A 12,167-nucleotide genomic window follows, 5' to 3' on the forward strand; every position below is an offset into this window, starting at 1 on the left:
TCCATAGAATTATTTTTATTATTTCCATATTTACAAAAATTTACAAGAGCTATTTAAAGAGCAAATTTCTTTATATTCAATTGTAACCAACAACATGTATACAAAAACTTTTGGGAAACCAGTGTCTTTTCTTGTATAACAAATTGTCTGTTCAAGACATGCTAAAGATATCTGAAAAACTATTGCAAATCCATACTCAGTATTTTCAAAGGTAAAAATATATGCATCATATACTTGGCATGAAGCTATTTCTAATGGTTAGATTTAAGAGCCTTATGAATGAATGGAAGAAACAATGGGTAGTTATACTGTACTCAAAATTCTTAATGAATTTTGAAACTTCTCTTCTAAATCTTACCCAGAAATTTCAGCTAAAACAAAGGATTAATGATGTGCGTTGCAGACTAAAGATGAAAGATAGACTGAGTAATATATATGGATACTATTTGTCATAAAATCTGAAATTGTTTGTATGTTGTGTACTCTATTCCTTTCCAACTGCTGCTTTTAATTTCACACCTCTTTGCAGTAACTACTAATGCTGGACTGTTATGTAACTTGGTCATCATCTTCAACCTAAAGTAATGTTTCTTAGTCCCTAACTTTTAGTATCTAGTTCTCATTTTAATGTTTTAGAATTCTGTGGGTATTCAGTTCCATTTACAACAAAATAATGATTTACCTTAAATGAACCTTTCTTCATAAAGGAATAATTAGATACCTAAAGTATCATATGGAACCATTTTGTCTAAAAATTATGTAAAAAGATCAAGTTGTAGAGCTTAAGAAACAATTCTTTTGCCAGTGATACTTTAGCATACTGATTTTAATGGTAAATGTTTCATGCATAAAAAATAAACTAACTACTTTTTTCATAAAAAATAATACTTTCTGGGAAGAATTACCAACTGCTGTAGCCCACATACCTGTCCATCCAAATTTAAACTATGTGAACTCAAAATTGTAATATTTATTAGCTCCAGCCCAGCTTTGCCAAAATAAGGTTTTGCTTACATATCATTTTAGCTGACATGCCATTTCATAAGACAAACTACTGGTAATAAATAAAAAGGAAATTAAACTATCATAACCTTGTGTATATGACTTGCAATAATTTTCAGACAAATTAATTGTTAAGAATATCACACGTCTGTGATAATAACTACAACATTTATCAAGCTTACAGGCCATTTTGTGTGAATGCAGTCCTAATAATAAAAATATTACAGACCACAGATATGCATATATTTATAAACAAGCCTATTACTTTACTATTCTATGTGAAGCTACAACAACAGAGCCAAAATTGAAAAAAATGAAAACAATGACAGATTTAGATCTTTCTTGGGGCCTCCCCAAAAAAGTATACGCTTCCATAAAGTAACAGGTTTGTTGTCCTATGAACAATTTATAGAAAAAAAATTCTAATGCTAATCATAATTATACCTGAGATTTACCTGATTTAGTACTTTGATCATGTGTCTGGGAAGAAAGGCTTCATTTTCAGGCCAAGCATCTGGAAAGAAATTCACCTAACTAGAGATCTACAACAGATAGGCTGTGATATAGTACGCTGTCTACTAGCCAGCAGGTCAGTTGGCCCCCACAGAAACTATGTGCTGGTCATCCAACACTAACCCTACAACCTATATAGCAAATGATCCCTATGCACAAAGCATACCATAAATGTACTGGTGTGTTTTTACCATCTTTGGAGGAGGGGGTTACACAGCTAACATATTCTAATTTGAAAACATGCTCAAGACAAAATCCAGTGAAGTTCCAAAATGCAAAATTTGAATTTTTTGCATAGGCCAAACACATCAACATGTCAAGAATGTGGAAAAGTTTCAGCTTAGTGAAAAAAGTATTAAAACTGTGTTAATAACATCACCTTAGTTAAGATATGGTCTTGTACAATCATCTTTAAATCTGAACTATTATGCAATTAAGAGAGAGAGAGAGAGAGAGAGAGAGAGAGAGAGAGAGAGAGAGAGAGAGAGAGAGAGAGAGAATTTCTACTTAACAGAATGTCCTACTTGGTTAAATTCACTCTCATGTCATTGAAAAGCCAATGCAAGAGAGATAGAGAACGAATTTATACCTGTTCCCCTTAATTGTATTATTATTTTGTTCTGTATTTAATAGCCTCTTTAAGGTCATTAATACACAAAAATTAAAGTAATGTGTAAGTCTTAAATAAAAGAAAATATTAGGTCGATCCATTCTGTTAATGCAATTTAGGCTACAAATGTTACATCAATACTGAAGACACAGGCTATTTTCAAAGCACTAACATTGTTTCATGTATTACAGAATAAATATCTTAAATATAATTTATCATATGTACCACATACATGAGGATATGCATAGGTTATATGTACGCAAATTTCTGTAGTATAGCATACTGTACCATTTTACATGTAGAATTGAATCTGCTGAGTTTTTACCTTATGTTGAGGTCCTGGAACCAAACTCCTCTGTAACCATTTCCTTTTTCAATATATCAAATGTGGTGTCTTCTGTAATTTGGTACAGTATATGAGTGTAACATCTTGCATGTAATGTATTGTGCTTTTAGGCAATACATTTTGGTTCATGCTATTTAATTTTATTGGCATCAGAGCATGGCTAGAATACTGACATGGAACTCAACTGGCTATCCTAAAGATTATCTCATCTTATGGGTGAACTGTCAGACCTGCAAAGCTCAGTTGCTCACACTTACTTTTGATTTTTGTCAGTTAAAGCCTCAGACTTGCATCAGAGAACAGAGACATGTCTGAAGGTCTGATTTTGATTCAGAAGTCTTAAACAAGAGTAACCTCTTATATCTGGCACTCAACAGTCATGGAGAGGGAACAGCTAAAGTAAACCAAAAGACTATCTATGAACACTAAAAATATCAACATTAATTCTCCAGGAACATGGGAAGGCATCATCCAGTACCTCCAAGGTTGTTACCTTCCTGATAGATGACCTCTTGTATGTGGAATATCTCATGGCATCCCTACAACATATATGGCAAATATTAAGGGATCCAAGACAATGAAAATGTTTGCCTATGTAGGTATGACTCTTTAAGGGAAAAGAATACTAGGTCATGCTGAGGCTGACCTTCAAACAACAAGCTTTCTCATAAATGTCCTACAGTGCTCTATGAAATGGTTTCTGATTTCCATGATACAGTAATAATTTCCCTAGTTAAATATGGTTGGCATTTAAGGAATCAACATATGTCTTTGCACCATTTAAAGAGTAAGAATTGCAGCCATAGGGTTCTTGGCCCACAACCTTATTGTGCTATAATGTTTGGTTTGTCTTCAACTTGCCAGTAAATATCTCACAAAAATCTTCAATTACACAGTAAAAATTGATCAGAACACAAATAAAAATAACAGCTGCTGACAAGAAGAATAAGCCTATCATGAGAACTAGATGAAAGATCTGGCATATAATTCTGGAATGGTAGAAAGTATAATCAATCTCTTGTGAGATCCATAACAGCCTTCATCTTTTAAGAAGAGTACAGTGACTTGACCTTCAAGCCTTCTCCTGCCGAGTCTATCCACACCACCCAGTCACCCACACAGGGCAAGAAGAGGAGCCCTATATATGAGTGGCCTACACCTATATTTGTAGAGTTTGTAAAATGGCCAAGGCAAATTTCAAGCCAAAATGGAGTGCCTCAAATAAACACTGTAACTGTTTGTCATACTGAAGCCCAAGTGTCTTTGCAATGCTTGAATAATGGACTCTTGTACCTTGTATGTTTTGTTATACTGCGTAACACATGAATCTTGGCTAGCACATACCTAATGATCATTTCTTTCATAACATCATTGTTGGATGAATTGCACTGCATATAAATAATAAGATCACAGCTTAATCCACTAAGCTGGCTGATCTTCCAACCAACAATCCATCTATTATGGAATTATAGACCCTTGTTTCTGTGGCCACTTAGATTTTATTACTATAACTGCAAGGAACACAACAATATCTTTGACATATTACTTACAATTCCTTTTGAAAATATCTAAAAGCACAGATATTGTTCATGATATTAAACCTGTTGCCGTAACTGGCCTACAGCAACTGTTATATCCATGAAGAGAGGAGGTTGCAGCTCACAAACTGCACTGCTCTTACTTTTAATTTCTGTCAATTCCTTTTGGCGTTTTTTTACTAGCATGTCCAACTCCTTTCATTCTGCCTTGCTTCAACTTTCACATCTAAGAACAAATCCTTTGATGCAGCCATTTCAAAGTCTAGATATAGCATGATGGTCATACATTTTTCCTTATTTTAAAGTAGTTTAACAAGATCAGAACCAAATTTCTAAACTCTCATTGGGCTTGCACAGAAGATTGTTCTAAAATACAGGAATTAAAGTAAGGTAAAGTTGAAGAAATTGGATAGCTGGTTGTAAAATGCCCAAAAGGAATGGATCAAATGTAGATGAGAAGAAATTAATGCAACTGGGAGCAGAAATTGTGCTGCACAAAATCGAATGTCTTGAACTGCCAATTCTACATGGTACCCCCTATGAAGGACTCTGTGATCTGATTCAGCTACTTTAGAATAAGAGTTTTGATACATACCTTAAAATGGAATTTCTGAGCCATCCCATGCAAAATATTTCCCTGTGTCCGCAAAAGTAATCCTGTCAATTATGGCCATCAAATAATCAACGGATTGTTGACGTGAGAACAGTTTCCCTTCTGGAACATTTTTGTGGTAAGGTCTGGACAGGTCAGTATCCACAGTACCTACATATAAGAATGGAAAAGAATTTAGGATAAATAGTTATAAAATGCTTGTACTGTCCTCTTACTACTCTATCTGCATATAAAAAAAGTAGACAAAATTGTTATAAGTACTGTATTTGTCAGTGAAGGTGAATATTGTACTTGTAAGGTCTTTGGTACTTTTAATGACAGGAGAATAGAACATTTTTCTAAACTCTGGTTATAAACTGCCGGATTTTTTGAAAACTAATTTTGAATTTCAATATAATTTTTTTTCAGCAAAAAATTTACTTAGAAAAAGTTTTATGCTTATATCTTCATCTTGTATTCATTGACACTTGTATATTATTTCTAGGAATAAACTAAATTTCAACCAATGAATAATTACAAAAATTAAAATTTCCTAACTGAGATTTGCTCCCTCATAAAACCAATTAACTTCTTTTAATGACACATCAAAATACTAACTATGCATGATATTAAGTATTGCTAGAACATTTGCATGGTCTCCTAATACAGTAAAAACATGTACCTGGGTGCAGTGCTATACAAACAATTTTCTTTCTTCCACGTCCAAGTTCTAAACTCAGATTTTTGGTAGCCATATTTAAAGCTGCTTTGGACATCCTATAACTATACCAGCCACCTAAACGATTATCTGAAAGGAAAAAAAAATACATTCATATACATATATTGTAGTCTATAAATTAGAATAAATTCATGCAGTACATGTATATTCTATATATAAACAAATGGATATTCCTGCCTTTATCAGTTACAAAAGAAAAAACCTTGAACGAATAGGTATTCCTGCCTTTATCAATTACTAAGGGAAAAACCTTGGAGGTCAGAAGGGAAGACTTATATTTTCAGTTTATTGTGACTTTCCAAGCTTCTTTTAAAATTAAAAGCATGATTCTAGGTTAGGGTATGAGGTAGAAAATCATAAAAAAAATTCATATTTCCTAACTTTATTATTTGCCAAATCATATTACTGTACACATTTTCTTAAAAGAAACTCTCAATGTACCTGTATAATCATGACCGAATGATAACATAATCCCACTCTGTCCACAAAATTTTTCATTTGCATACAGGTTTTAGAGGGATATATTATTTTAATACTTCTTTAAACCTTGACATCTCTCTAGTTGCCCATGGTGATGGCATCCCTTGACTAGGAAATTATGGAAGGCAAGTACACTGTACTTAGCAACACAAAAACATGATCACACTTGATCCAAGACATTTACACACACATACAAACACACACTTGCATACAAATATTTTATTACCTACAGAGTAATCTCAAATTACTGACCTAGCATTCTACTTTGTTCTTCACTTATATAAAGTTTCTACTTTATATTGCGACAGTGGTCATAAGGTGATATGAACTTTGTGTGTGGAAGCTTTTGAATTGGATAAGCATTCTAATGGTTACTGATTAAATTTACAGCAACAGTTACCAGAATTTAAAAAAAACAGGAAATTTTTATGGATGAGCTTACCACTAATTGACCCAACTCTAGCAGACATATTTGCAAAAATTGCAGTATGCTGTTGCTTGGGATCAACCACCTTTCCTCCAATCATCCCTCCTCCAGCCATTAATGTTTGACTAAAGTGCTTTGCCATCATGACTGGTCCAAAAGTATTAACAGCAAATGTTTCTTGAAATCCCTGAAATGTTCATATAAAAGTTTTGTTTATAACCTTATTATTAATTAAATAATAATTTAAAAACATGTACATGAAAAATTTCACTGATCTTTTCTATAAATGAATGCATATTGTATGGGCTCAGACAAGAAAAGAAAATGGATGGGGGAGAGAAAAGGGGTCTTAATCACAAGGAAGAAACTAGTATTGGACTTGAGGAAAACAAAAGCTAGGACAGAATTCCATACCTTAGCAATAGAGGAGAACAGGGTCACTGAATTTATTCTGCTAAGGATTTCCACAGAATTTACATGTACCACTTTACATCATTTATTTTAGTAAATATACAAATTTTATAGCTTGGGCTTAAGTTTAAATAACTCTTGCAAGACCGGCAGACAACACTGATATCTAACTGAGAAGACAATGTTCAATGTACTGACTATGGGATCTACAGCAGAAAGGTTTAAAGAGGTAAAGGTTAAGGATAACTATTTGCAATAAACTAGTGTCATCAATGGTTAAGGCCCTCAATCTTTCATTTGATGGTGGGTAATGCAATGCTAAATATATTAAAAAAAAAAAAAAAAAAGCACAAACAATAACACTGGGTTTTCCTTCTCTTTCCCCACTGATAGGCCCATTCTATGCCTCCAGTCAGTCCAATATGTACCTGCCCTAGTTCTGGTATGTCATCCCTAATCACTGTCTACAGCTGGAGGCTAGCACTGTCATCTCTTGTCATTCTTCCCAAAAGAACATTGTACAAAATAAAATAGTTTAACCAAGCCACTCCTTCCTACAAAGTAATGTATAAAAAGAATTTACTAACAATTATCATAGCTTAAACATCTCTTAAAAATAAAATTTCATAAAAAACTTAGGACATTTGGCATCCTCACGGGTCTCAAATTATGTGTACAGAAGCTACAATGGTTACATCTTGTGATACAAAAAATGGCATTCTAATTTTCATAACTAAAGCTGGAAAATACATCTATTCAAAATTAAATGCTAGATTGAAGAACGGAATTTACAAGAACACAAATTTGTACCTGAAATGTTAAATCTCTTAAGCTTGTTTCTCCTTTCCCTGTAGGACTGAGAATTCCGCTGGCATTGAAAAGAAGATCCAGTTTCTTATGATTTTTCTGGACATATTGAGAAGCTTCAATGATGTCTGCTTCTTTGGTAACATCCAGTTGTACAATATCAATTAATCCCGGGATGCTGAGACTGCAAACAACAAAACAGTTATACACAACAAAAGAAATAAATATTCAGAATTTTTAACATATTTTTCATGACTTACAACCCATCCAACTTTTGTCAATTTATACTTATGTTGGAAATTTCAAGATAATAAAAATAAAGAATAAAATTTTTAAGATAACACTAGTTAACAGACAGATAAAATGAGGCCTTGTATCAAAGACTTTGTACTTGGATATTTAAAAAAAAATACAAAAATGTATTCAAAGTAAAACGTAACCAACACAGTATGTGTTAATATAGCAACAATTTCTTTCCTGTGTAACCCTAGCAGATTTTATTTAAGATGACAACCACTTACTTTAACCACATCCCAAAAAGAGTACATTTCCAAAGATGGCATACAATATGAAAAGAGAAATTTTCTCAATCCTGCCCTTCAAATACTGAACACTTTCTTTATCCAAAAAATTCTTTAAACGATATGATGCTTCAATCTATTCCCTCATTCATAATTTATCATTCATAATCAGTGCAACACAAAAGCAACCCCCCCTCCAAGCCAAGTACGAAAAAATGTCAGCCCTATTATCTTATCAGTAATTATTATTAAGTTTTATAAATAACGATAAATTACTCTTTAGGTAATTGCCAAAATTTATTTGCATGACAAGTAATTTTCATATTTCATGACATGTAATTTTCAATTCACTTTGCTAAAAATACACAAACAAAGAACCCAGCAAAAGAAGAGAGAAGAAGAGAGAAGAGAGAGAGAGAGAGAGAGAGAGAGAGAGAGAGAGAGAGAGAGAGAGAGAGAGAGAGAGAGAGAGAGGTCATAACTGTTCATGGTGAATTCTTAGCAAAATCAATTATCATTTTATTAATTTTATTTGCCAAGAAAATCAAATAAAATTTTAAAGAAATAAGCAGGTGAAAAACAAAGGATCCACTAAAGACAATGGGTTCATAATATCTACAAGTTTGGAAAAGTGCTGTCAACAAACAACTTTTTGGGAGGTCTTTCAATGCCTTGCCAACAATAATGGTACCAAATGGCATTCATGAGAGCAGAACTGTTTCTGCTGTAGGTGAGCATCTTTCTTTTTTCAAAGGCAGCACTTATATGCACTTTACCAACATTACACTTAATACAACCTATTTCTTATGAATGTTCATCAATTATTAAAACCTATTCAAGGCATTTAAGGAAATTTTGGTTCCTACAACACATACAATGTTACTACCTTATAATAAGTTAAGGATACAAAAACTGCCGATTTAATTAATACTGCTATCAATTTGAAGGTATTAGATAGCTTTCCTTCTTCATTTTTCACTCATAAATAAAGATGTCAGTCTTTGAGACATCAAGAATGAAATTGAATAATTAAATCGTATTATTAATTAAATCAACAAACTTATTTATTTCTTTTGTTGGCAAGAATGAGGAATAAGAACGACTTCATTTATTTTGCCTCTATTGATTTCTTTACATATTCTCAGAAGACAAGATGCCAAGCAATTCTAAAAAAAGGTGCCAGAGTGTTAGCATGTCAAGAAAATTCCTAATATCTTCCTTTACCAGATGGCCACCATGACAACTTATGAGGTTATACTTTCAAACTAACATAAAATTTGTTCAATATTTTTTGATGATTTAACACATGATGTGTTCATAAAAGTTGAATAAATTTATGCTACCTTTAACTGGGCAGAGATAAAAATCTAAAAATCAGCAGTAATGTACCTGAAGATTTTTGAGCTGGTGAGCTGATGATGGATTTCTACAACATGCTATTACAGTTGCACCTGCAACGTAAAAATAATACATTAAGAATTATAGATTGCCATGAAAATTACAAGCAAAGTTTTGAAAAGGTTTGTGCCTTAATGCCATCAAAGGAAATCCTTGAAATTTTACAGCAAAGTATATACAGAAATACAAGGATGGGTCTTTTTTTTCATGGGCTTCTGAGCAACTGATCCATTATGGGGAACAATCACTTTTAAATTACTATGACTGTGAACTTGAGGACAAGAGAGCAAACAAAATACTGCACATACTGACACCAGTTACTTTATATCATCCAAAGCAACATTAAAACAAGAATAATTACAATGTAAATATACTAAGTAGCCTGATACATTACACTCATATATCACCAAAAATTTTACCATTTACCTTGGAGGGACAAAAAATCAAATAAACCTCAAAACCAAAGGAGAAACTGCTTTCTGAGATTGGGTGGAACCACTCTCTCTGAGAATAGATGGACTGTGCTTGAAAGGACAAGTTTTGACCTTTAATGTATTTTTTCTGACACCACATGATGGAAGCATCCTCTGCCACTCATATCTTTCCTTTGTTTATCTTCCACTAATCTCCACTCATATTCAGCCTTCCTTCTCATATACTTTTTTTTTTTAATATTTTAAACATGCCTCACACCTTTAAAATATCCTAATTTGTGTGCTTTGTAAATTCCTTGACACTTTAATCCACAGTAGAAGAAAAAAGAACAGCTAGGCCAGTTGTTTACAGAAGGTAATTTGATAAGAGTGGATTTGTATTTTAAAATATTAATCTACTATATGAAGAATATTTCAACATCGACTGAATATGAACTTCAGTGGGAAAAGGGTTAGCATTGCAACTATGACTGGGTGAAAGGAATCCGAAAAGATCAAAGGAACCCCTGGAAATATGGGGCATAAAGGAACCAAGGCTCCAGAGGTACATAAACTGTGGGGTCAGAGCTGGACTGGAACCCTATTATAAAACTGAAGATAAATAAAGTTAAGTAGGTGACAAAGAGATCTCAGAAACAGTACACCTTGTAGACTGTTAAGTTGAGAAAAGAAAACAATATGGTGACAGAATGCCCACTCAAAAAAAGTCCTACCATAACTACAGGGCCTAAAGCGCCAAAATTCTACAAGACATTTCTCAATACAGCTAAGGAAGCAAGTATCTTGAGGGTTATTTGGTGAAGAAAACCCAATGCTGAAACTGCTCAGAGGAAATGCCTTACTTTCCTTTGTCTGACCAGGAAGCTCAAGGTGTGATGTCATACTTCCTTGAAAAGTAAGCAAGACTTGTTACAAAAAAAGAAAAAGACAGCTCCTCTATCAAACAGAAGTAAAGCCAACCTGAATCCTACAGTATCATAATACGTTCCTACAAAGTAAATATTCCTTTATAAAAAAAAGTCTTTTCTATACAATCTCATTACTTGGAAGGGTCAATGCATATGTGCTAACATACAAGGAGTTTAAGAGATAGTGTTTCCTCTCACTTCGAGTGTCGGGGTCTTTCCATGCATGCTTCGCAGGGCTAAAGTAAAAGTAAGGGGTAAGTAAGGAAAAAACTGAACATTTATAAACTATTCAATAAGTTCCATATGTATCAATGTTATTCATGAACTAATCGGTTCAAATAGTTATCAATCCACTATAATTTTGTAAGCAAGGTCTTAAAGTAAAATTTGTTGGCATAATCAGACCCAAATGAAAAACGTGCTCAAAATTTTAACTTACCTCGTGCAGCAAGAGTTGAACAGAACTGCAAACCAATACCTCTGCTTGCACCCTGAATCAGAGCTGTTCCCATTATGAGTCAGAACTGGAGAGAAAAAAAAAAATGTAAATTTGATTAAAAACCAAGGATTGTAACATTCTCCCAATAAAACTCAGTTTAGGGAGAATTGTGATTAATGATTACTCACTAGGCCTTGACTTACAGCCCACTCAACTTACATCAATCAGCACTCACAACCAATGGAATTACCAAGAAACAAAAAAAATTTACAAGTTCAATTTTGCCATTGAAACCTTAGACAAAAACAATGGTTGGTATATTACTTAAAACACGAATGAATATAAAACAAAGTGACTATATAAAAAGCTAAAAAGATAATACACATATACACATTTAATGGAGTTCCACAACAACTGTCCATTTTAATTTATGTCCAATGGTTGGGAACCCAACGTGGTTATATGTCAGAGACAGTGCATTTTGTAAGTTATGACTGATAACATATGCTTGGTTAGAAATATACATCACTGATATGATCAGGAAATAATTCAGTTAAGACAATGAATCCTGATATTATTCTATGCCCTACAAATAATCATTTTCATCATTAAAAGTTTTACATTAGGCTAACTCTTAATGGGCTTAGATGTGAAATGAGTTCTCTCTACCCACTTCCATACTGTGCACCTTTGTAACTAATGTCCCATTTGGCCTGTCTTTATCTTAGCTCTTTCTCAAGATTCTCAAGGCCTTCCAACTGAGCTTTGTAGATGCTACTTCTGATTCAATTAGTTTTCTGATTAACTGCTCCTTATCCTTTCTTATCGCATGCCCAAACCATTCAAAATTTTGTGATCTTGTTCTATTTCCATCCTCTTGAAACATCTCTCTGCGCCTATCCCATTTATAATGTGACCTTTCAATACATTCCAGCCGTTGAATCCTTCATTTCGTAGCATGACCTAAACATCTCTATTCAAAATCCTACCTACTTTTTTTGA

At 33.3% G+C, this 12,167-nt stretch overlaps 1 pseudogene; it reads right to left on the bottom strand.

Moving 5' to 3' along the window:
* Window positions 1–12,167, bottom strand: part of LOC136840116 (C-signal-like) — a 16,960-nt pseudogene continuing 4,793 nt past the window's right edge.

The sequence above is a fragment of the Macrobrachium rosenbergii genome, chromosome 7 (genome assembly GCF_040412425.1).
Source record: "Macrobrachium rosenbergii isolate ZJJX-2024 chromosome 7, ASM4041242v1, whole genome shotgun sequence".
NCBI classification, from domain to species: domain Eukaryota; kingdom Metazoa; phylum Arthropoda; class Malacostraca; order Decapoda; family Palaemonidae; genus Macrobrachium; species Macrobrachium rosenbergii.